We start from the raw sequence: 27,622 nt of genomic DNA on the forward strand, positions 1-27,622 counted from the left end.
TGCAAATACAATGAAGCTGAAATGATTAGTATACCAACAGAAAATTAATTTGCAGCTATTCTGAGAATCATTTCAGTCATTTTTCAATCAAAAATTGACAAACATTTTTTGGTTCCAGCTTTTCTTTGTCATATATGATAATAAAGTTAATATCTTTAGGTTTGGGAGAAAACGCCACCTTTGATGATGGTGATTGACCAATTAATCAAGAAAATTATCTGTAGATTTATTGATAATGTAAAAAGCCTTATACAACTGCTTTTACTATTGTGCTAATGATACATATAATAGATAACATGTTGATGTAGTGGAATCTGATCAAAACAATATTGGAATGAATTTAGATTTTAAAGATTATCATGGACAAACAGCATATATACAGTAAATATTACATTTACATTACTGTTCTATATAACTAAATCATGTGGACCATAGTGACTCATTTATTGGATATAAAGGGTTTTCTTTGTCTTAAATATGCAAAATGACTCTGTCTCTGTCTTTTTGTCCCCCTGTCTTTGAGTCAAGTCAAGAATACTAAAGGCGGTATGCGTTATAGAGGGTACCTGAAGGTCAGTGGGCCAATTTGAGAGAATGTGTCTTTGTGTGCAGCCATGGTTTTATCCAGAAGGGATTTTTTGGTAAAATTGTCATTAGACCCCTCCACCACAATGCCTTCCTTCTTCCTTTTCCTTTGTGTGGTATTACATGGAGAATCTTGAGAGTCCCTGCATGAATGCCTTATGTCTCCTCTACAACAGATGTGCCACAGCCTAGGGCCCCTGAGTTGTAGCTCGTTATGTGAATGTGTGTGTGTGTGTGTGTGTGTGTGTGTGTGTGCGTGCGTGCAGGAAGACTGCATGCTATTCCCATTCGGAAGTCAGCAGGGAGTTTGCCTATAAAAGGCACAAATAATAGGCACCCATTTATCTCTGAAGACACTCATCCATCAGCGTATACACACACACACACACACACACACACACACACACACACACACGCACACAGTTTGTGATATTATTACTGTGTTGTGCCAGAAGCACTGTCCTGTATACATGCATTAGTGTAAATGTCTGTCTTTACACAGAAGAAAGGAAAGTCATGTGACATGCTGCATTGTCCCCTGTCAGTAACTCTCTCTGGCTTTCTTGTTTAAAGGCCATTACACTGTAAAAGCCCAGATTCAGTCACTGACACTGTGTGTGTGTGGCCTCACCTGCCGATGACACTCCCAAAGGGCACACAAACAGCCCTCTCCACAGCCATTAGTGTGTGTTGTATTTTGTGCACGATATACTTTATGTCTATCCTGTGTAGCCCATTGTAGTCTCCTGTAAAAGTCTAAAACAACCAGTTTCTGCATGGATGTTTTGTTATGACAAGGGGAATAGGGGACAAGGGAAGATAGATTGAGGTCAAGGTTGAAGTAAGGCTTGTCTTGTGATTGATCTGTTACATCTTAACTGCCTAATTTTAGTCTTAATAATGGGCTGAATAAAAGGAAAGTCACTCTTCAATGAGACATTGTAGTTTTTCCCACATGAGCTAATGTGGTCAGCAACAACCACTGGTGGAGTTTGACAGTGTACAGAAAGACATGTCATGAAAAATACAATACAATACAATGCAATCAAAAATACAAGTTACCTTAAATAGGCATTTCCATCCATATCTTTCCTCTCTTGTCTTTAAAGGGGCCTTAAACTGAGCCGGCTGTGTGCAGTTTACTGACATGATGTTACAAATATCTGTTTTAAAGTCAAGGGAAGTTACAAGACGCTACCATCTGGGGACAATATATAGCTCTATGGTTATGGGCTTAGTTATGCGTGTATGTGTGAATCAGTGCAGTATTCCTTACAACCTTCGTCTGATCCAAAGAAGCTTTCTATCCACCCCTCTTCATGGCCTTCATTCTGCTGTTTTTATTCTCCACTCCCTACTTTATCTTCAAGAGCCCTTAAACAGTCCATGAGATGAGAGAGAAGCCAAGAGACAGACCTTGCTTTCCTCCCTAATCCCATATTGATCATCAGGCGGTGAATGAACTGCACATGGACTGACTCTATTGATCACACACACACACACACACACACACACACACACACACACACACACACACACACACTCACTCAGCTCATTTACCAGAAGTCATATTAAAGAAAGCTCTTCTGCCCAACTACAGCCTGTTACTATGTGGAAAGTGACAGTTATATTACGTGTAAAGTGGTGAGATGGTACAAAACACTGCCAAAGTAAAAAGTGAGCAAGTTCAACGACCACATTAGGGAAATTAATTTTCTGCAGCTTAAACAGATGAAAATTGGATGTGGTTTCTTCTCCGAACCACTGAACATTTAATCAAATCCACATGTAGACATGATTAAAGTTGTTTTTGTCACATCATTTCAAGTCCAACATTCATTTTTTTTCTCCATCAGGACTGTTGTTATTTCAACTTAAATGCACTAACCATTTTATTATTCATTTATTATTTCATCTTTTTTTAGGGTAATGTTAGATACGAGACACAGTTTTGGCGTTATTTCTATTCATAAGTGAAGTAATGATGACTGTTGCTGCTAGCAATGACAGGATTTTAATAATTCATGACAAAAAATACTCGACAGATGTGCCACCTACTTGTATTCAAATATGGCTCTTTGAACAACAACTGTGGAACACATCCCCATCACCAGCAACCAAATGAAACCTTTTTTCGGTTGTATTTTGGTGCACCTCGCTCCTTTCTTCCTCTGTGGGTGATAGGATGCATGTTTTTAGCAACAACAAAATTCTATGTGAAATGGAATGGCAGTGGAAAGTGTGTATGTGTGTGTGTTTGTGTGTGTGTGTGTGTGTGTGTGTATGTGCTCTAGTTGTTTGGCAGGACATATATACTGTATATATGATACACAGAATGGTGTTTCATGTGTATGTGTTTTGGATGCTGACAATGTGTGTAACATGTGGACATACTGTAGGGTGACAGATTGTTCAGTGTGCGTGTGTGTGTAATATGCACACACCTGAAACCAGGTTGCTCCATCAACAACACGTGCTAATATTTTATTCAAGACGTTGCCTCCATGCTTATGAGGAGGAAGAGAAGGGTTGAAAAGACGACACAGAGAGACCGAGAGAAAAATAAAAATAAAATGCAGACAAGCTTTTGCACTTCTGTCAAGTCGAGCCTTTGTTTCTCTCCGTCTGCCTCTTTATATATCTAGCTGTCGTCATGTGCATTTTATGACGAAGAAAATTAATGTTTAATATTTAAAAACCAAGATAATAAAAAATATCTTTATGCCGAGACACTTGTTCCACACACACAGCCCCCAAAGTGAAGCAAGCAGCTTCCTGGTCTGTCTGCATGTGTGTGTGTATATGTGTGTGTGCTGTCATAGTGCCACGCTCCAATTAGCAGTCCTATTAGCACAGGTGTGGCACCTGAGACCGGAGGAGCCGCACCGGGAGTTTCTCCTTGCCGCAGCACCTCTTAACACGGCATTAGGAGAACCAGCTCCCGCTTTCGTTTGACAAAGAAATCACTGTGACATTTCATTCTGAAGCCCACGTTAATATTTTGTCATGTGGCTGTGAAAATGAGTTTTGCTGCAGGGAGGCGGGTGACAGAGTAGCATTTCAGCCACACATTACTTGGGAGGCAGAATAAATTGCATTGTGAATATTAAAACATTTACCTTGGCAGTAGTGTTTCATATAAGGAGTGGGCTGTAAAGCAAAGATACTCCCCCCCCCCCCCCCCCACACAATAAAGTGATATATTATAAGTTAGCACTCTGAAAGCTAAATCTATGTTAAACAAGGCTGAGACAAAGCAGGGGGGAGTCATATGTCTAGATTTGGTCTTCCTGACTTGACAACCCCTCATTCTTATCTTGTTTTGTCACCACCCATAATTTGCATTCTTTTCCTTGAAAACAGTGAAGAATCTTCCCTTATGGGTGAGATCATTTCAGCACGTTGAGGTGTGTTGTGTTGCTTTTTTTAATCACCTGTCATTTTCTTGTTGCTAGGGATGTTTTTGACATATTTACAGTAGGTGCTTGGAAGTGCATTTGCAAAGGAAACAGCTGGAGTTACATTAATTAGACGTATTTCAAAATAAATGACGTGTGACTTGTAAATGACTTGATATGTGCATATCACTCATTCCATTCTCTGTCGGCTTCATTTTTTGGTTGCTCATTTCTCCACCCCCACCAGTCCACCAGCTGAGTCCTGCTCTCTGGTTGTGATGTTGATGTCAGTCATGGTGGTGGATTGTCCTCGGCTGCCTGGGGGGCAGTTTGGCAGGACAGTCACACTGGCCCAGTGCCCTCCCATAACTTGGCCAAGTGCCCTTTCTGTTGCCACTCATGTCCCCTCACAAGTGTGTTTGCAAGTGTGTGTGTGATACTATACAACTGTATCTCTGCCTGTGTCTTCATTTCTTGTGCTCTACTTCAAAACTTTCTCCAACATCTTAGCGATTTTTCCTTTTGCCCCCCTTGTTTTTTTCAACCCTCCTCCTTGGTTCGCAGTTTGCTAAGCTCTGCTGCTGTGTTTTCTCTAGATCAAACAGCTCACCTGCACTGGCAGATTTCTACACTTCACTTTTATGTTGTGTCATTATTATGTCTGGGAGAGGGAGATAGTGAGAGATAGAAAAAGGGAAGTGAGAGGTATTTGATTGTGTATGGAGCTGTGGCTTGATATGAATATCAAAAAGTTTTTACCGTGAGCATGTGATGCTGCCCGTGGCACACACACACAGGTGGTCTCTTCTGGTGTGTGTAAGAGTGTGTTTTTGTTATTGTGCCTCTCCATCGCTATACACTTGGGTGTGTCCAAGTGTATGGGTGCGCATATTTCTTTGTGTGTGTTTTGGTTTTGGTTGTTTGTTCGTGAATGCAGGTTGGCATCTATGTAATATACTGTCTATGTGTGTGTCTGCATGTGACGCTGTGTATTCACCCACGAGTGAATTTATAGCGAACTACAACCTGTTGTGATGTTTGGGCCAACCTCCCCCAGGTTTTGATACAGCAGCGAATGACACAGCTAAAAAAGCTTTAAGAAAAAGGAACAGGGATTTATTACAAAAAAAAAGAGATCTGTTCTGTTCATCTGTTTTAGTGACGTAATTCAAGTAATGAATACGTTTAATTAACTGAGTTGAAACAGCACACAGTCAGCAATAAGAAAACAATCCCATATGGATTTAAATGCATTCATATCTTACATTCTCTAGCCACAGTAAAACCATTCCTCAACCAAAATGTCAGAAACCTGCCTCTTTACTACACGAGGCGAACACAAAATGTACCTTGCGGTGCATAATATGGCGCCTTCAACTCTACAAGTCAAATGAATGTGGGGTTACATGCAGATTAACCTCACCATATCAGAACGCGGCAGTGTGCCTCTGTTATTTAACACGTGTGATGTCTCATCCATTTGAACGAGGCTGGTCTCCGTAGGGGGGTGTTGTGTTTATGCCTGTATTTCACGGCTGGCGAGACGAGATGAAATATTGAAATGTGCCACCTATGCTTTCCCCAACAGGTTTTTGTATGAACGTTCGATTGTCAAGCCGTAGTGTTTCCCTATGAAATCATTGTGAGGAGTTTATAAGCAGGTTTCACTGTCTTCATTGTTGTCTCTGTGGCTTCCTTTCAGGCTGTTCTAATGAGATATTCAGAGCCTCTAGAAGTCCCTGCAAACATTTGAGAAGATATAATACAATATAGAAAATACGATGATTCCCTGCGTTGCAAAGTACTGCAAAATAATGTCACCAAACATAACATGACCTAGAGTAAGGTAGCATAGCGTAACATAATGCACTGTAAGAATAACATGGAAGGCGCGTGGCATGCTGTACCTATAGCTACCTATTCTTGATCAATACCTCCTCGTTCCACACTGACTCACTCAACTGTGGCAGGAGCATGTCAATGATGGCATACATCAGAAGGAGTATAATCACCTCTCCGGGGTGCCAGACTGATACACTGGCTGAAATGGGAGCTTGTGGTGCCGTGATGACTTTTGGCTTCCCTCAGATTGTACTTTCATCCAGCTGCAGCAGGGGGCACTGTGGTGTCACCGTTGGCGCTTGTGTCGTCTGCCTAGTGAACAGGGTCAAATTCCTCCTGTACTACACATAGCCAAGTCACTCACAAAATTAACTTCAAAAAAATCCTTCCACATTAAAAGGGAACATGATTATGTAATGAGTTGTATCCATTTGGCCCAGGACATCTTTAGATCACATGTAGATAGCTGTTTTCTAGCTACTACTTCAAGCATTTGGCTGATGCTGTTATCTTAAAAGTGAGGTAAGAAGGGTTTTCACTCAAGGATGCTTAAGTTATTCATTGGTTGCAGGGATCAAAACCATGTCCTGTGCTCCTCCACATATCAGGAATATCACATTACCCCGGGTTGAAGCATGCCTGTGTATTCAGAAGCGCGTTGAAGACACGGGGCATTCAGCAGCACCAGTCCATGTCGTGAGAACTCCATGCTTTGTAGATGTTCAGAGATTCCTTTAGAAGCCGAGTTGAGGGACCACTCCTCACAGCAGGAGTAACTCAAAACAACTCTGCTCTGTCCCTTTTTTTACGGCTGGCTCATGCTTCACACACACATATGCATGCAAAGTTAAAAATGATAGCTGTAAAAGCTGCAAACTTGACCAAACTTGTTGGGGATGCAGAAAGCTAAATTTGCTCGGAGAGCTACTAAAGTGTTTGAGTTCTCATGCATGCTTTCATCACGAATAGCATAACAGGCATGAAGCAGAAAGCAGCCTTTGCTCTCTCTCTCTCCTGTCGTCACCTTGATGTGGAAAGAGTGGGAAGACTGTCTTTCTCCGGAGGCAGACAGGGAGGGAGAATGTCCCATTTATTATCCACTGTCCTCCTCCTCTTCTTCTCAGCTAGTTGCCTTACACCATGCGTGAAATGGCTCCAAATGGATTCCCTTTGTCTATTGGCAGTGCTGCTGTTATGCTTTACATTAAGCATGGCCTCTGTGGGCCCATACAGGCTGTACTGTATGTGATTCACCCTGCTTTGGAGCAGCCACACTATAAAACAGCAGGAGGGCACAATACACACTCACAGAGCTCACCTAAACCATTTGTGTGGATGTGCACATAAATCTGATTTCTCAGCCAGGAATTGTGTGTGTGTATATATATGTGTTTTATGGTCTAACAACTGCACGTCGTGTGTGTATTGGAGGAATTGCGCCGTCACACTTTCGAACTCAGAAAGTTTTTGGACCCCCTCTGTTTCACTCAGTTTCTCCCTGACTGATCAAAAGGGCCTCGGAGGACTGCTCTTCTTTTACGAGTGAATCCTGTTCATAGACTTTTAGAAGACATGGATGGGAGCACAAATCACTTTTATCAGTCACACAGATGGTTTACACATTAGTCCTTCAACTCATCCCTTCTACTGTAAGACTGTCTCTCCCTCCCCCTGCGTGGAAATCTCCACTCGGCGTACTTTAGAAAACTTCCCCACGACTACAGTACTTTAAAGCCCTAAGCCTTCCGCCTCTCCACTCCCACCGAGAACATCTTTGAAGCATCGCTCATTGGCGATACTACACGGCTCTGAGAGCTTACGCATTGAAAGCCTAATGGCCCAGCGCTGGTTAACTTTCAGGCTTACACCCCTGTTGATGAACTCAAGCAGGCATCACCACTGTCTCTCATCCCAGCTAAAACCTGCATTGTGCTGGTGAGGTTTAGAGATGAGGAGAGCGAGGATTGTCAATAGATAGGAGGGAGAGAGAGGGAAGCTGGGTGGAGGACTTGGGAGAAACCTGTTAAAAGGCGTCTAAGCCGAAGCTAAAAACGCTGGAATAATGAACTTTGTGGAGGAGAGACACACGTGTGCATAGACAGTGTCAGATTTAAAGAATCCCCAGAGCAGGATTTACCATGTTGGTTGCATGGTTATGTGCAGTCACGTGACCCCGACTGACACTAAGTTCTGCTGTACCTTAGCCTCAGTCAGACACCCCTGACTCAGACTGAGTGGCATTAAGACGTTGAACATTTGGAGATCGTCTCTGTGTTGACACGAGAGTGAGACTTTTTAAAGCTGTCCCGATTAAGGGCACTCATACAAATCCAACTTGACACAAAATACAGCTCTGTGATCTCCAGTTGAACCATACAGACACCTCCTTTACTCTGATACCAAGTGACAAAGCTGTTAAACCATAAAGTTGATGGGGGACATGATGGAGACTTGTTCTGTGACTTACCTGGGACTGTTAAACCCAGTGGTGCTTGGTATGATGTTGGTGATGTAATGGCCTGGACTATCAATGTGTTAGCCTCTTGCCTCTGCTGTATATCAGTGTGCAGTGGCTCTTACAGTTATAGATGGCCTGTAGTTAGTTCTGTGTCTACTGTATGTGTCTTTGGCCAGGACACCTGTTCAATAAAGAAATCAGGCGGGATCCAGTTATGTTGAATCGAATCTCTTGAAATGTATATTTTTATGAGCTTTGCCCCTGTAGTCCTCGTGACAGCATCCAGCAAAGTCTCTGCACTCGCTGCTGTTTTATGGCCAGCCCTTCGAAAAGTCCGCTTGACAGGCAGGCCTATTTACAGATCAGCCTGCCATCATGTTTTACAGCAGCTGATTTCGCGATGGCCCTCAATTCTCTAGATGACCATGTTGCCCCCAAAAAAGACACATTGCTGCTTTTTTTCCCCCCGAGAGAGGCCGGGACATAAATCGACTTGAGGAGAAGCAGTTGTTTTCTGCCCGGGGCGCCTGGGTTTTATTGCCCTCCACAAGAAGCTTATTGGAGTGCTCTTTTGTGTGAGGGTGAATTTTACGGCTGATTGCGTGTATCGGAGTAGTCGTAAAACTAAGTAGAGGAGACCTGTCTTCGTGGTGTCAGCAGTGGCCGTGCCTACAACCTGTGTTACTCAGAAAGAGGACTCTCTCCAGTCAAAACTTCCATTGACCTGGTGTGAAGTGGCAGCTCAGGTCCCCCCTCAATTTGTTTTCTCGTCTCAGAGTGACAATGCAACATGCCCCGCGCAGGCCTCAGATCCCGTAAAGCATCTCCTGTTGTGCAGCATAACAGCACTTGTTGAATAAATACATGGCAGTGTGGATTTGTTTCAGTCTCATTGCACAGTGGCTTTGTGGCGATTGTTTGTCACCACAAATACCACAAGTGCCGTCTCTCAAGTGTAAGACATGAGACATTCATTTATAAGTGAGACTATTAACAAGTGCATTTCTTTAGCAACTTGCTAAATACTAGCCTGCTGTAATTTCATTTTTTCTTTTAGATTTGTGAGACTGAATCACACTTCATTTAGAGTCATTAAAAAAAGATTGTAACATTACGTTTTGGACCACCAGTGTCGCTACGGTGCAGTGTGTTGATTAGCCTGTTTTATTAGTATCTCAAGCTAACAGGTGCACAAGGATACACATGCACACATAAGAGGGCTGTAATGCAAGTGTGTACTGCATATGTTAGGCTGGTTCATCAATGTTAGCAAATGTTTCTAGACATATTTCTCCAGCTGGAAACATCTTATCAATTGTTGGCTAGGTCTGCATTTCAAATTGCCCATTGTGGTAAATTAAATTGGTGTTTACCTCAAAGATTGGTCCTGTCTTTACGGGGGCTATATGGGATTCATTTTATTTCACAAATCGACAAAGGCGACCAAAGGCGGAAAAGAAGAAGACTAGCCCATGTGAACACTGCATGGAAATGCATTCAATGCATTTGTCAAGCCTCAAGGATACATGCACACTATTTGTTTTGGTGAGAAATGCTGAATTTAACTGTGTTTTATAAGATACTTAACGTTTTCTCACACACTGAAATGAGGGAAGATGTTGCTCAGCCTCAGTCGATCACACCTGTTGGTTTTCTCACAAGCTGCCTGTCCGTGAGGGCCTTGTGGCACAACAGTAGCATGGCTGACTCCACACCTGAAGGTTGCGTGTTCAAATCACATCAGGGTCAAAGCTTTTCAATGCCGTGACAATCCTCTGCTTTTGGGAGGTAGACAGAAAACAGAAGCTCTCACTGCATACACATGGATATAAACGACAGAAAGGAAATAGACACATTGTGAATAGCGGCACAGTACAGCTGCAATTCGTTTTTCAATGCAGATCGGAGTATCAATTGTGTAAATTATACAAGACAAGTCCTGTGGCTTACTTATGGGTCACAGTCCTCCATTTATTCACTGAACTCTTTTGTTTTTATGTACACACCCACGCCGGAGCCTTTGGTACAAAGTGTCTCTTTCATCTTCCCCTAAAATCTGTGGTTCTTTGTCTCTCTCTGCGTCTCTCAGGCAGATTACAGTGCAGCACTGTGCAGATGTCCAGAGGTTGTTGATGAGGTTATGGTCAGGGTATTAGCATGGAGCTGAACGGGGGAATATTCTACACCTCATCTCACTGCCCACACAGCCCACTGGTAGGAGGCTCACTATGCATCAAATGACCGTAAATGGCCCTCAGACTGCCTGTCTTATCTGGGTGAGCAGCTCCCCTCGGGCTATGTGGAAGCTGAGTGTGTGTATGTTTTACTGTAGTGCGTCGCTATGTGTTAAATGTATACACACTTTCTTTGTATACATGTCCTCTTTGTACCTGTGAGCCAACGCCAGTGTTTGTTGTTTGTCTGCATAATTCACATGTTCTTGTACACATGTATGTTCGTGCACGTATGAGCCGATGCTTGTTTACCAGACTGCTTATGTGCCCGCCGCCCTGCATATCTAACCTCCCTTCCCCACTCTTCTACATTAGCTCATGCTACTGATAGAGAGCTGCGATAACACACCCTATCACATCAAACGAGCTATAGAGGGGGCTTGCAGGGAGAGCTCCATCCTTCCTTCCACCCCTCTCTCATCCTTCTTTCCATCCATCCCCATGTTAAACCAATTAACAGTAATTACCGGGCCACCCCAGGCGCAGCTTCTTTCTGCTGGCTCCGCTGTTTTGTCCTCATCACCACGCTGACACGAAGGGAGGCTCCGAGACGTGTCGGGAAGCAGGTCATTACTGTTTATTAGCTAAGGGAGGCTGATTTCCCCTGATGGGCCCTGCAGGAGCCCTGTAAAGTTTGGCTGTTTGGTCATGCAGCAGACCTGACTTTACACATCACTCTTGTTTGATAGTTTTTGTGATGTCGCTGTAGTGTTATTGTCAGTTAAGTCAGGTGTTTTTATTGTGTTTCTCTGCTTTTTACACGATGTATGCTGGGATACAGCCCACCAGAGAAAACAGGTGTCACTTAAAGTTATATCCTGTTTATTTCTGTAATTGTGATGTTTTTAGGCAGACGTTTAGAACTTGATTGGTGCCCTGGTGAAGACAGTTTCCGTAAGAAATGAATGAATGAACATGATAAGTAAATATGTGAGGCAACAATCCGTCTCTTCCTGTCTGCGTCAAGTGATCAACAGTAAGCAGACTCTAATGTAATGCGCACAACGATATGAAAATACTCAACTCAGCACACTGAGATAACGACAAAACAGACCAAATGCAGGCTAGATAGTTGTTGTGATGGATTGTCTTGCACCGTGGAAGTTGTTTTTCATACAGCGCAGGAATGAATGGCAGCGAATGGCTTCCTCTGAAGGGTGGAAAATGAGCCCTCATATCTCCATCAATGCTGAAACTGTGCAGACTCGAGCCGTCAAATGTCTGACTCTTGTGTTTAGACTGCTCCGGACAAAAATAGATTGTTGTGCTGTCTGCGTTCGTCATTGCTCTCACAAATACTGCACACAAAAAGCTTGCAATTATTGATAACTGCAAATCTGGTGTGTCCAAAGTGGATTTTTCTGAGAAAAGAATATGCTGCCTTCAAGTGCTCCTTTTAAACTGAACGCGGGAGTCGTGAATATAATTTGTCGTGGCATTCAAGTGTTTTTGCATAAAGATAATAACAAAGTTTAACTGTTGTATGTAGAAATAATGACAATGACAATTAAGAAACAATGCAACAATATAAATGATTATTCACTTTTACACTGTATTTAGCATTTTGTTGCGACATTCAACAAACAGATTTATTTACAACATAATTTTAATCCACCATCAGAAGGGGGGAAGAAATGTTTATCCAAATGTAAAATGGCTGCTTTGGTCACTGGATGAGTTGGTGAAAGTAGAACTTGAGATTTATGAATTTGGGTGTCATTTCACACTCCAAGCTGCGCCGACATGATGCAGTGCTGATGAGGCTCGAATGACTTCTGCGTATCATTTTGCGTCTCAAAATTAGGAACAATTTGATGACATTTCATAGCAACACAAGCAGTAGGTCGTTAATATTCAAATGAGCCATTCAGTGCGGCGAGACATAATCAATCGGTCACACATCACACATTATTCCCACAATGAGACACAATCAATCATGCTTAGCAATTTGCCTAACCCGTAATCACAGTATATGCTGATGCCTGAAGTTTACTTGAATACAAATGAGTATCACCCCTCCCCCCTATTTTTTTGTTTTGTTTTTACAAACGCACACACCCACTTGATTAATGAAGGTGGTTTTAGACGGTGGTGGTGAGGAGTGCGCGAGGTCACAGCTCTGTCACTTCCCCTGGCGACGCATCCCATAATGAACTGGGTTGACTTCTTTTATTTACACAACTCCAGTAGACGCTTGACACATGGTCATGAACACACACATATACGTACACACACACACACACACACACACACAGACACGCCCTCCTGCGTCTGAGGGGCCATGATCTCATCATGTGAGAAATCCCCCACTTCCCAGCATGGGGTGGGCACCTCTTTCCTGAATTATTTATAGGCCTTTTATATTGGGAGTCTTGATATTGGTGGATGACGCCCCCCCCCCCCCCCCCCCCCCCCTGCAATTATGTCAGCTTCAATAATAGATGAGTTGGGCAGTGGGGAGTATGGGACCGTTGGTGCCCGTTCACCAGCTTGGCAAGGAGGGCTGGCATGGTAACATGATCTGACTGATGTTAGGGGGTGACTGAGTGAAGTGTGTGTGTTTGTGTGTGTGGAGAAGTGTGTCCTGAAAACCTTGAGCTTTGTGTGTGTGTGTGTGCGTGTAAGAGATCCCGGTGATAATTGCAGCTCTCACCTGTCCAGATGAAGAAGGCAGTATGGTCAGGCTCCCAGTGACATCAAGGCTGCACACACACACACATATACACACTTTCACCTGCCTGACCTTCTGTCTTTGTATGTGTGTATTTTTGCATATGTGTGCAGAAAATGTGTAGATCCCGTTGTGTCTGGTTAGTGTGCTCTTTTTTTCAGGAAAATCCATCTGTCGACTAGTTTGTCAGCCCTTTCTTTCTCTCTCTCTCTCTCGCTCTCTTATACACACACACACACACACACACACACACACACACACACACAGCGTCAGTCTCAGGTTGAGGCTCAGCTCGTGTCTCCCAGCTGCAGGTGGCTCAGAGGCCTTATGGCTGCAGGGCTGGAGGGGAGCACTGACCTGTAAAAACCTCCAGCGTCAGACTGCTCACTCTAGTCTCTGGTTAATTCAATAAAGGGACGCTCAGATAGACTGTGGGCAACATCTGTGGGCGCTCGTGCATCCTAGTGGCCCCACTTGGACCGTTTACACCCAGTTACCGCTTCAGTTAACTTTAAGGCCTGAACAAGCAGCCATTTAGCGGCCTGCAATGCTGCAGAGACACATTGCTTTCAGGGGTTAACTGTGGCCAGGTGCTACAATATCCCTCCTTCCTGTGTTCATTCAGAGTGTCTCACTATTGGGGCTTCAGCTAATGATTATTGTCATTAATTATCCAACCAATAACATGTTAGAAAATTGTGGAAAAAGTTCATCACAAGCTCTGCGAGCCCAAAGTGATGTCTTCAGGTTGCATGTTTTCTCACACCAACAGTACTAAACCGAAAGTTATTAAATTGCCAACGACAGAGAATCATCTCCAGAAGCTAGAACCAGCTAATGTGTTGAATCTTTGCTTGATAAATTACTTCCAATATTTAGCAGCTGAGTAATGGATGTATTGATTGATTGTTTCAGCACTACTCTATCAAAATCCAAAGATAAAACTGTATGAATGAAACATGAACTGAAAAGACGCACACATAAATATATATATATTTCTTGAATTTGCATTTCACTTAGCTGGGTGATGATATAGCCAGTGTGTAAAGCATGTTATCATTCAGCATCATAGATACATAGATACAGAGTTCCACAGGTAATGTATCTGAGATCAGAAGCACAGTGTTGCTCATCCTCCACTCTTCCGTTTTTCTCCTGTCATACATCTGATAACAGAAAAAATGGCCGAGAGGGAAAAAAAGGATGTCTTTGTCTGGAGATGCAGGGCGTGGACGGGATGGGGGTGCAGGATGGAGGAAAAGGAGAGGATGGTGAAAGGAGGCAGGAGGAGGTATCAAATTACCTCCCTCCCCCTCTGCCTCTTATTCTGTCTCCTGGTTTTATCAGTCCTCTGCACCTCCAAATTAAATTCGTCCTGAGAAGGGGTGGATAGTGGGGCGCATGGGGACCGGGTATATGGAGGAAGGCCAGCCTGCTTTGCTCCATCAGAGCAGCAGGGGCCTCCGAGGAGCTGAGCCGGCCACTGACGATGACAAGCCAGATGCAATCGGGGGCCGGGCCAGGGCCTGAGTGAGTCTGTGTGTGTACGGTGGGGGTGAAAGGAGAAGCCTATCCCAGAGATAAACATAGCGTAGCATCAACGCTGGGGCCCTCATGCCGGACCAAGTGCACACTTCCTGCCTGCTGTATGCGTCCACTCACAGAGAATTGATTCATGTCTCCTGTGCAAGCTGACCCATCATTGACTGACTACAGTTTCCTGACTCGGTGCAAACTGCAGCATCTGTCAGAGGAGTGGATGGGCAGCAGATGAAAGCAAAAACATCCTCTCAGGAAACCTTGAATGAATGCTCTCAAGTCACAATGACGGCACACAACTGTAGAATAGATGTGTGGAAGATCTTCCACACATCTATTCTACAGTTGTGTGCCGTCGTAGAATTCTCATCTATTAATCCTTCATTAGTATTGTTTTGTGTGTTATTATTAAGGCCACTGTGTTTTACAAAATAAAACCAAGTAAAAATTACCAAAAATTAAGATGATAACTTCTCAAATGTGAATATTTGCTTCATAGCAGAACATTGAATATCTTTGGGTTTTGGACTATATGTCGGACATAAAACAAGTAATTTGAAGGTGTCTCTGGGAGATTATGAAGGACATTTTTCACTGACGATGAAGTGATAATCATCAGTTTAAGTGATAATGAAAACAATCATTAGTTGCTCCTGCCAGGGCAACACTACTGTATACAAGTGCGCAAAAACAGAGAAGAAAATAATGTGGAAGGCTGAATTAAGGCCACTTCAAGTCCATAACAGCTCCTTATAATCCTCTAAACATATTCACCTTATTCTGCATGCTCTTCATATTCAGCATTGGGGCATGGAGTAACAGTGTGTTGCCTAAATTGAAATGAACACTGACAAATGTCACGCAGTGAAGTTTCTTCACACGTGAACATAGTTAACAGGTACACACACTCACTCTCTCTTGTTTCCCACCCAATATGAATAATCTATCCCATTATCTATACTTTATTAGCTCTGAATCTGTAACAGGCTGCTTCTTCTCTCACGGCAGCAAGGTGTTAGAAGAGTCTTTTTAATTCTTACAAGTCAACTTTCCCAGGTATTAATATCTGAGATCAGCTTGAAAGGCTCTCTCTCTCTCTCTCTCTCTCTCTCCCAACACGTGTGTAAAAAGTTATTTCAAGTTTCCTCAGCAAAGGTACTTCCTTACAGAAAAGACTTCTCACCGGCCGCATGCTTAGCACCATTTCCCCAAACACATTTAGTTTTTAGTGTCCCCCCGTGAAGAGGCTCCGTCAGCTCTAGTGTGCTGCTGTGGAGCTCTGTTGTTTGTGGTCTTTTGGCACTGTAGCGTCAGGCATTGGCCGTGTAAGCACTGTGAGTTTTGCTTGGCATTTTGTTTTGTTTGCTTTTTTTTGTTTACTCAGACATCTCAGTGAAAAGGTTGATTCCCCATTGGGCCCGCTGTGAGAAAAATAAGCACACCGTTTGAACTTGGCATCTGACAGCTACAAGTACCAGCGCCTCCAATTTCTATTGTCGCACATAGTGTAAAAGCAGACAAGAAGCTTTTGTGGGATGTGAATCCTTCAGCATAAAGGTTACTCTTAATTGAGAAAGCATCTATGAGGCCTTTGACAGTTTCAAAGCGTTCAGCCTGCTGTTGAGATAAGAGGCAACGTTACCGGCTTTGAGATGTGCAGCGTGTTAGTACAAAGAGTTATAATGAGCTGCTGGTATGCAAACACACACACACAGTACCAAAGAAAAATACACAGCTACAAAATGAAACACAAACTCACATGTATATTCCCCGGCTGGCCATCCGTTGGTCCTCTGTGATGAATGGAGCGAGGGGCCCGGAGTGCGAGGCCTGGCCCGGCTGACTGATAGACCCATTGATTCTGACTCTAACACATACAGTAAACACACACATAAACACACACACACACACACACTCCTCTCCTATCTACGACGTGACAATGCTCCTTTTCAGACCTCTTAATCGGCCCGACGTTGACTAATTGAATTCATTAACCGTGCGGTCGCCGTGCACTCATTGTGCTCCCAGCTATTTACAGTTCCATTGAAAAAGCAACAATACAGAGGAAATGTCAGGTTATAGTTTGAATGGCATTATGTGAAAGCACAGACCGTGTGTGTCTACATCTGTGTGTGTGCTTTCGCTTTTGAGCGTCACATTTTAAACACACACATGTACTGTTTAATAGCCATGAATGATTTAGTGTGCAGCCTAAAAAGGAGTGGAGGAAAGCCCCCATTCTCTCCAATTGACTTTGTTTTATGGGCAGACGACGGCAAAGAAAATGAATCATAACCTACTTAACGTTTTGTCTGTGTGCATGTTTAAGTGTGTGAGTGTGTCAGGCAGGGTTAACCAGCCTATAGGAGGAGGAGCACCCTAGGGAGGGCTTTTATTCCAAGCCAAATAAAATCCTACATCAAGCATGGTTTCAAAAGCTATCCCCGAGGCCTACTTAAGAAAATATCAACGCCCCGTATCCCAGATCCAGGGAGTTTTCAGTTCTGGGAACGGCTTTCCCTCCCCTCTCTCCTGTTATTCCACAGACTAAGAACTATTTGGACGTGTCATGAAATATGCTTTTCTTACTCTCTCATTAGTTTTCTGTGATTTATTGAATTAATTTGTAACATGTTGGAATAACACATTTGGGAACGGCTTTGCAGTATTACAGTGGACTTGGTATTCGTTTCATTTCCTCGCATTGTATTATGGCTTCGTAATGGCCTCACTTTGCTTTTACTGACCAACATCAGTGCTGCTTTTAATAGCTGAAAGCACTGTGGGTGTTTCATGTTCAAGTCAATCAAACACCAGTGTTGCAGAAGTTTAATTATTTAAGTAAGTTTAATTACAGGGCTCTGGTGTTTTTATTCGTTCGGTTCCTGTTTTAATTTCGTCCTTTTGGGTTTGCAGAGCTCATCTGTGTGTTCTGTCTGTCTCTGTGTCTCGCTCCTCCAAACACATCAAGTATTCGACAGTGTGCCCTGACCGTGTCAAAGCCCTATGCTTAATTTAGACTTCCCATGATGCCGCTCTGTTCAGGGCACGTCACGGGTGTTTGCCAGGGCAGCACTGAATGGGGCCCAGGTGTGTGAATGAGCTCTATCCACACTCTAGTAATGTTTTTTTTACTGCCAGACACACACACACACACACAGAGTCCTGTGTATAAAGCCAAGCCATAAGAAGACAAAACAGGCTGTTCAGCTAACTTCCTCGTATTTCCTCACACATGTTTTAACCAAATTTGCTTGTAGCGGCCCACAGGAAGTGCTTTAGTGGGTCAGGGGGTCAAATGGTTAACATGCTGGACGTGATCACCCCAGGGCCAGGGAAGGTGGCTGCTGGGGAGTCGGGGGAGAGGAAATGTAAGCGTGACGGGAGACAAAGGAGGACGTACTAAGAGGACAACTCTTATGTTGCCATGAAGTCTGGTTCTTTGTGTATGTAGAGATTTGTTATCCAGAAAGATGTGCTTCATGGGAAAAGAAAGAGATGAAAAATACAACTAGCTGCACAATTAGTGTGGAGAAGGAGAGAAAAAAAAGGCAGATCAGGCACGTATATCTCGTCAGGCCCAATTAACGGCGGGAATATGAACCCAGCTTAGGGCCGTGAAACCTGCCTCTCAAAGCCTCCTTAGAAATGTTCAGAGGAAGCCATGTGCATACTAAAAGGATTTTAGAGGTTAGGTGTTGTAACTGAATAACCCGCCTATGTGTAGGACATTGCCTAAAGCAGTAATTTGTATGATGGAATTGGGCTGCTCTAGACAGTTGTGGCCGTCTGTTATTAGGATTACAGGACAGTAGACACCTTAGTGCCAGGTAGGTATGACTGTGGAAGTGATTAGCATGTTAAGACACACAAAAGAGTCTTGTGTCACCGACAGAAACAGACATCTGTTCTTTCATAGGAAATGATTTCAGTGAACCATGACGGTGTATTATTTTACTCAAGAGCGATGGACAGAATGGATGGATGGATTTAACTCTGAAAGGCAAAGCTGCTCAAATTTCTTAAGTGAAACATTTCTTTGGCTAAGTGGCTTTTAATGTTTGCTTTACTTCGCGCGAGACAGCTGTCTGTGGAAGCTCTTTTGCTGTGTTTTAGTGCAAATACAACTGCAGAGCTTTTTCAACAGAGGTACGTGCTGCACATGAAAAGCTTTGACCCTGACGTGATTTGAACACGCAACCTTCTGGTCTGGAGTCAGACGCGCTACCGTTGCGCCACAAGGTCCTATGGAGAGTGTCTCACTAACTAATCTTGTTCGCATGGGAATAGCAGCAGTTGTGAATAGATACAAAAAAAGTCAAAAAAGTATTTCATGGTACCTTGATAGGTGCTCTGTTGGCTGAAATAATCTACCTCAGCTCAAAGAAGAGCCAACTAATGCATGAGGCTCTTCACCATTTCCCACATACAGCCTTGCTGTACTTGAATGTAAGCTTCTTTCACTTTTCCTTCCTCTCCCTGTGTTCCCCCTCTTCAGTATGGCCTAATCTTCCATCGCCCACTAAAATCTGTTGGTTTGGGCCTGCAACTATGATTGGAGTCTGTTTCTCCCGATCATACCCTTTGCTCTCTTTCCTTTGCTTTCACTCCTTCCCCAGTTCTCTTTTCATCTTGTATGAGTGCTGCAGTGTTTTTCTCATCATCCTGTCGGACAGTGGAGCATGTCTGCGGCCTGCCGTCCCCTAAACCCTTACATGTGTCAACTTCCATTTTGGGCTGATTTTTCACTGCTGCACACGCACACAGAGCATAATGACGTGTTAAATACCTTCACCAGCTGTTTAACTATTACTACCTACTTGTGTGTGTACTGAGAGTTTAAATGAGGCAGTTCAGATTCAAGCCACAGCTATTGATAGTCATTTGATTGCTACTGTAGGCTCTTGATATTGCTTAAACGCAGCAGATGAGTACATCATTTTAAAATGATTAGGGATACAGATGCATTCACATGTGCATAAACACACATGCATGCACAAGCATCCATCATACACACTGTGGCCTTCCACTATGTCCTTATGCAAACTACCACATTATAGGTAAACAGTCCATTCCAGCAGTAACCTCTCTCTATAACAAATAGCTGGTCGCTGGAGGGGAGCTCATATAAATACCTATTAGACGACCCAATTGTTTTACTGCCAGCTTAGGGAGGGCGCCCCGGCTGGCTAAATTGAACCCTGACTGGCATTCATCAGCGTCCATTGTCATTCTTCCTCCCGCCTCTCTCCCTGGAGGTAATTGACTGGAGAATAATGCCAGCCGATCAGTCCGCCTATGGAGAGACGAGCCGTAGATTGATTAGCTCAATGGTGGCGCGGTGAGCCACACAGTGACTGAGATATTGTTATTCTCCGATATGAAACAGCTCTAATGGAGCCGGACAAGGACTGATGATCAGAGGGGATGGAATGGAATAAGAAAAGCACTTGAAATATTACTGCAGCTCGTTTGTTTAAGTGGCACATTTTGCACAATGAAAAGGTTGAGCTTCTCAGCGTTGCTTGTCATATTTAGAGAGCAGGGAAGCAATAACTGGCTTTATTAGACCGACAGTCTGCCTGGATGCATTCTTATTGCAGATGGCACTTGGGTGACACCCTAAACCAACAGCTTTGCACATTGAGAGCTCCAAATGGCAGCGAGACTGTTTGAAAACTTTACAACTCAGGTTTCCTGTCAAGGTGAGAGGAATAAGATCTAATGTTGGAGATCTTTGGACTCTAGACAGCTTGTATTTTGAGATTACAGTAAGTTTTGATTGGCCAGTTCATTAGTAATGATTTAGTTATTTAGTTATAGCTATTTAGGCTTGTAAGATGGGTTTATTATATTAAATCTGGAGATCAACTGAATTCACTCTCCATTTTCTGGCTGGATAAACAACTTTGTTTATAGTGTTTAGACCGGTGCTATGTGTAAATGAGTGTTTGTGTGTTTGTGTGTCTGTGAATCCATGTTGTGCCGGTCTGTGTAATGGATTTACTCCAGTGACTGTTTGTCCCTGGAGAGTGCATAGTACTCCTACACTGCTCCGCTCATTTAAATGAAATCCCTCCTGGATGCGATGATGTGCACAGTCTCCACATTAGCTCTGCACTCGTCTGCTCATAAACATGCACCCATGCACATACATGTAATACACACAGCCATATGGGTGCACATGCACGCACTTGCAGCAAAAGACTCTCTTTTCAATCTCTCTCACACACTGCAGTATGAGAGGTGAACTTGCAACCTTTCACCCCTCAGTCGTTAACCCAACGCTGCACTGTTTGTCCTCTGGTGTCTGTCGGACTCTCACACAGCTCAGGTAGAGCCAGAGTTAGACATCTGAAGACTCCAAGCTGTTGCTTAAAGACAATCACAGAATGTCTCTTTCAGGAGGAGTAGAGTTTATTTTAGTTTTAGTAGCATACTTAGAACAGAAGCGTACTGGTGGCTGGACTGGAGTTCTTACTGTTTATGAGTCAGATAGAGTCAGTGGCATACAAGCCATCTTGAGTACCGCTCCACAATGGCCCACTGTGTTAGTGACTGGCGAACGTTGTCCAGTTGGCTCATTAGTATGCCATTTTGGGTCGCTGGTAACATACCTGACACTCTGATGTATGTGTGGTTAGGGCTTCCGAATTTGGTACGCAAGTTTTGGGATGCAAGGCTCACGTTGGTTGAGGAAGAATGTTATGTTTTTTGTGCTTAAGATAAAATGTTTAAATCTGCTTACTTTTCCTATCACTCACATCGAAAATCAGGTAATTCATTAATATTTGAAGTATTTTCCATACACTATATTTGTCCTGTAATAACCACATTGCCTGTTTCTCCTGGTGTCACATGTGATGTGGGCCGGTGTGTGTCCACACAGGAATGCAGCCAAGAAGAGCTGAAGATAAATAGATAGAACTTGTGTTCTACATGTCAGCAATGCCAGCAGAAATTATTGCCTCTAAAATTCCTTATATCTTTCATATTTATAATAATAATAATAACGCAATAAAATGTTGCAATACAACTTGTGAACATACCTTTGGCATGCTACTGTCATAGGAATGTACATGCATTGCGTCTATCAGGTAATACTTTGCAAACATCCTCATAAAGTAGCAGTTGAATCACTTAGTATTAATTTGATACTAATGCATTTTAATCAAGTAATACAAACTTGTGGTTTTCATATTTTGAAGAGTGAAAGAAAGTTGTAAGTTTGTTTAGCCCCCTGTGCAGTCTGGTTCTTCCCATCCTCCTCTCTCCTGGAGGATAGGATGGTTTTTCCGAGGCTGTCCTTGAGGAAAAGAGAGACAAAGAAAAAGACAAGAGACAGAGTGAGAGAGGGAGAGTTTCTGCTGATGAAAGTGACAGTGACACTGGGCTTATTGCCTAGTCAAACACACACAGCCACCGCTACATGCAGCCTGACCCAGTAATAGAGGCCAATGAAATCTGCTCATTGGGAGCAGGGGACCCGGCGTCTGCGCGGTAACTGAGCCGAAACAGTCTCATTCTGCTGCTGTCATACACAGAAAATGGGCTGACTTCAGTCACAGCCGCGTTAGGCCCTGTGAGGTTCCCACCACTTCTCTGCTCCGGCTCCGGCTGCTTTGACACCGGGGATGAGAATTTATGCTTTTTCGTTGTGAAACCCAAACGGATGTGACATGCAATTTCACCTGGAATGAACACAAACTGTGTTTTTATAGAGTTGTGCTTTTCCCGGCGTACTCAAAGTCAAACCCATGTTGAGCAGGGAGGGTCGGGTCGGGCCTAGAGTTGACAGAGATACAGACAGACCTGCATCCACCTCACTGATGGTGGAAAGTATTTTTCATCCTCTTCCTTTTGTTTTCCACCCTGTAATCAGATTGTACTGTAATGAGGCTGTAGGGGAAGAGGAGGACAATTATGTGTTCAAAATGAGCTCAGCTCCTCTGCGGAAAGCTTTTTTCTTTTTTTTTTTTACGTGGCGGTGGGAGATGCTGCTTGGAAATGGCCCAGATTGCTCCCCACAGGGCTTTAACGCGGCTCTCTACTGATTGCTCAGTGTGATTGCAGATTGAATCCGGACATGCACGTGATTTGTGTCATTTTCTCAAACAGTTCTAAAAACAATGGTCTGGCAAACTCAAACTGCCCCTGTTTGGAGAGGGCTGTCATCCCTACAGATCCAGGTGTGGAGTAGGTCAGCTGTCTCTCCCAGCTCCTCCATTATAAATACCAAACCCAGTTACCCTGAATGCTACAGTGTGCCACAACACCCCATTCATCCCATTTCACAGTGGTTGTACATGTCATGGATTACGGTGGGTTTGGCAATGAGCTACCCTATCAAATGTCATCATCCAGTCATAAAGGCCACTTTGTGTGTGTTTGTGTGTGTGTGTGTGTGTGTGTGTTGGCATGCACTGAGCCCCGCGACGTGATCTCATGCAGAAAACTGCAAAACGGATTTCTTTGCAAATCAAATTGTCAGCAGGCTGAATATGTTTTTTTTTTATTAGCTCACTTTCTTATTGTCTGTCTGTCTGATTATATCCCAGAAAGGGCTGCACATCGTCAGCGAACTTTATTTGGCGTGCTGGGATCCTCACTTTCACCATTATGACTGAAAAAGAATAAATGAAACTTTATTTTCTTGGCTGAATAAAAAAAAAGCAGATGAAAGTAAACACTCGCAACAACAACAATGTGTTTATGTCTGCTCCCTCCCTCGTCCTCCTCCTCCTCCTCTGCCATCTCTCTGTGTGTCTTGAGGGGTTTGGAGAGCCGAGGAAAACCCTCTTTTCTGGAACCTTATCTATCGCGCAGCTTGCCCTCATGCAAACACCCTGCAAATGCCTCAAGACACACTCACATTAACATAATTTCCAATTTGCCATGTATTTTTTTCAAATGTTTACTACTGGTTCTACATCTGAAATGCACAGTGAGTTAATATTGAGAAAGAGGCGGTTCTCAGCAGGATGTTGCTGCACAAACCCTTCTTTTCACTGTGGCTGCTTTTAAAACCAAGTTCAGATTCAGCTCTTCATGGGTACAGATCTGGGATTAAACTCAGGAAAACAGCAATATCCATAAAACCCAATGAATTGTCGTAAAATGATGTTTATTGCAGAGAGATATTAAATGTACTCTTTCTTCCATCTTGTCGGGTTGTTTCTTCTTGAAAACTGCAAGATATTGTGGTATTATTTATTGATTCAAAAACACTCTGCAGTCAAACAATTCAAAGAGTAGATGGCTCAGTCAATGCAGTGAGTTTATGTTGAGACACGACATACATTACATATATATATAAACTAGACTCATCCATAAAAGGAAAGGTTTGGCAATATTTAGGTAAAGTGCTTTTGCTGATTTTCTCCATTATCTGGTCCTTTTTTCATTTCCTTCTTGTACTATTCTCTCCCTACCCATCGGGCTTTTTCTGTCTGTCACAATTTTATTTTTGAATACTATAGATGCCACTGCTAGCCCCATTATACTCTGACTGTTCACCAGTGTCTTGAGGTATTCATTTGATACTTATCTGTCTCTTTTTTCTCTCTTGTCGTCCTCACTACCGTACATATCTCACTTACTATCTTCCTCTCTTACTTTTTCTCTCATTCAATCCCTCTTACTCTGGGTCTCATCTGTATTGTCAATTCCATCACAGTGTGGCTTTTACTCCTCTCCTCTCCTCTCCTCTCCTCTCCTCTCCCAGTAAGCAATGCTGGGTTGCCTGGATACTTGTTTTCTTCTCTCTGCAAAAGGAGGGAAGGCTGGAGGAAAGAGGGGATAGAAAGGAGGTCAACAACAATCACCACAGGGCTGCGAACCCACAGGCAGACGGCTCGAGGAAAAATGGGGAGAAAGGGGAAACGGGGGGATGTGGGCAGATGTCAGTCTGTCACTCTGTCTGTGCTTGTTACAGTCCCTCCTTATTTATTTAATTCTTCTCTTTCTCAGTCTGTTTTTCTACCGATTGCATATTAAGAGGCATCATACATGCCTTTAGAAAACACCATAGCCTCAGCTGTAGGTCTGTATATTAACTTGAATTATTGATTCATTTGTCTTATGTGAATTATTGATAGTGCAGGTAGTGAGAGAATGGAACTTTATCTACAGGTGAACCTCTATAATCCCCCCCCCCCCCAAAACAACACACACACACACACACACACACACATACACACACACACACCACTGTTTCACTGCAGAGCTTTGCATTGTGGCCTTCACCCTTCATTTCTTCCTTCATAATAACCCATGCCAGTCTCTGTTTCCAAGACAACCACTCCATCAGCCTCTCATGGCTTTGCTGCCAATAGTATTGCTGATGATTTGTGTGTGTGTGTGTGTGTGTGTGTGTGTGTGTGTGATAAATACTGCTCTATGTGCTCTTTCTGCTCTCTCTTGTATGAGATATTGAAGATCAAGAGTCAGTCAAGATTGAAAATTGATTTCTGATGTACTATGTCTAGGCCTGGTCCATACACAGGTGCATCCTGGGATACATTAGGGGGTAAACTCATTAAAACTTTCTAGGTTGGCACAAACAGAAATAACACAATACTCCATAAAGTATACAACTTAGTGACATCACAGTGACTGAACTTGTATCTGAACAGGGAAAATAAATACAGCATTTTGTTTTTGTCTGGTAGTATGATGGGATTTGTTTGAGTTGCTGAGTTTTTATTTACCACTTCCTCACTGGGTGAATCCCTTTTCACATAACCTCGATTTTTATTCAGCCTGTATTGTGTTTGCCTGACACTCTCAAACCTCACATGGGTTGTGATAGGATATTAACCCGTCCCTCTCTCTTTGTCTTTCCTCCCGGTGCCTTGCTGCTGCTGCCTGCCATGTGTGTGTGTGTGTCTGTGATCCACCAGGTAAGTTATTTCATGCTCCTTACACTCAGAAGCCTCTTTCATCAGTATGTTCAAACCAAGAGCCAGCTGGTCATGAACATAGAGAGGGCAGCCCCCTCCCCCCGCCTCCTTGATCAAACTCTTCCCCCCTTTCCTCTCCCTCCTCTCTTTCCTCTTTCCCTCCTCTCTGGCTCTCGCTGTGGAGATGCTATTTCATCCCTTTCCTCCTGGTGGTGCCTGTTTTATTACTATGGGATGTTTGTTCGTCCCGCTCAACAATAAAGGTCCCCGCACGTGCTTGTGTGTGCTCGGTATGAGACAGCGGTGTTGATGAATGGGCTGTCAGTGCTAGATCCAGATGGAAGCAGGCCTTGTCTAATAGGATGCCATGAAGAGAAAAAGGCTCATGTGAGAGGCAGGAGACTCAGGTTGACAAACATACATACATATCCATACATATATGTATGATATTCACATATAGTCTATGCATAATTGCATTCGTGCATGCATTGTGTGTGTTTAGCATATACACAGACATGTATATGCATACAGATGTGCACTATACATATTGTATGTACATATGCAAGTGGCACACACACACATTGATTCTTTCCTCCAATCTTCAGTCTTTGTCTGTCTTCTGCACCTTATTCTTTGAAATCCTCATTCCAACAGGTCATTTCATCAGAATTAAATCATATTTTTCTATAAAGACATCAGAAAATCTTCTGAGAGGTTTAGACCGTTTCACTTTTTCTATATTGTTACAAGGTGAAGTGCAGGAAACATGGTGAGACAAAAACATCACACTGGCAGGGAGTTATGCTGAAAAATTAGGTAGACTTTAGGTAGACTCTGCAAAAAAAAACAAAAAATGAAACAAAAGAAAGATTTAGCAAGAACACTTTGTACTCATTACACAGCTCAAACAGTTCTGGTGCTGCTCTTCCTTAACCTGTCCATTCTCTCTCTCATTGCATTCACATATATAGCATGAGGGCCCGTCCTGCCACTTCAAACTGGCCTATCAGGTCAGCACTGTAGAATGAAGAGTTGACAAGTTGACAGCTTGCTCACACCAACAAAGCCTCAGTTCACTCCCCAATATGTAATCATAAATGCCACACATTCAAAGCAAGCAAATCATTTGAACACCATACAGTATTCATCTTAATTCATTTCATTTGCATCACACATCCTTTGACCAATCAAATCTGAGAACCCACCCACTCATAGTTGAGGTGTGCTTCCTCTTTAAGCACCAGCACGAGATGGCCTCTGACAGGTTATGGCTTTGATTACAGCATGCTTCGAATATATTCTTAAGAAATACTTACACCGAAAGACTCCAATACTGAGTACAACTGTATGCACCTCCAAACCAATGCCGAAACCACAAACCAAATAAAGAAAACAAAGAAAATTGTGTGTGAGAATTCTGTCCACCTTTCTTATTAAAAAAGGGGGCTTAGGAAATAGTTAGTGGGGGAGTTGGTGCTTCCTCACACATGTGCAAATTAAGTTGATCTGAAGTTGAATGTGCACGAGGTCTCTAAATAGCAACCTGCTTGATTGATGGAAGACAAGTAGGACAGAAGTCAGTCAATCTATGAATAGCTCCTTATTTGACAGTGACTTTGGGTGCAGGTTCAAAGACAGTAGCTAACAGGGTAACACACATTTACATTCTTTTCTGGTATGTTTTCAGAATTACAGATCCATGGTTGTAGTATCTTTAACATCAATATTGTGTCACTGCCAATTCGTTGTGTTGGATAAACCAATGAGACTATGATTGAGATTTCATGCTAGTCATATAAAGACCTTTTTCTCAGCAGACATTTTGACTTGTCACAGTAGGAAAAGCACAGATGTTACTAATAACATTAACAATGGCTCTGTTATATTCAGGTGTTGTTGAAACCGAAACAAATAAAAGGAATTCAGTGATGATTAGTGTTATTATTTACACCTGTGCTTTTCCTACTGTGACATCTCAAAATGCCTCCTGTGAA

The 27,622-nt window shown here is 43.1% G+C and overlaps 1 protein-coding gene and 1 non-coding gene across 2 annotated transcripts in view; one reads left to right on the forward strand and one right to left on the reverse strand.

Annotated features, from left to right (window-relative positions):
- LOC139304541 (partitioning defective 3 homolog) overlaps positions 1-27,622 on the forward strand; it is a 309,773-nt gene that overhangs the window by 44,022 nt on the left and 238,129 nt on the right. The window lies entirely within an intron of this gene.
- Positions 18,901-18,972, reverse strand: trnaw-cca (transfer RNA tryptophan (anticodon CCA)). The gene has a single exon. It is a non-coding gene; the product is annotated as a tRNA-Trp (tRNA).

Source organism: Enoplosus armatus, chromosome 21 (assembly GCF_043641665.1).
Source record: "Enoplosus armatus isolate fEnoArm2 chromosome 21, fEnoArm2.hap1, whole genome shotgun sequence".
NCBI lineage: Eukaryota > Metazoa > Chordata > Actinopteri > Centrarchiformes > Enoplosidae > Enoplosus > Enoplosus armatus.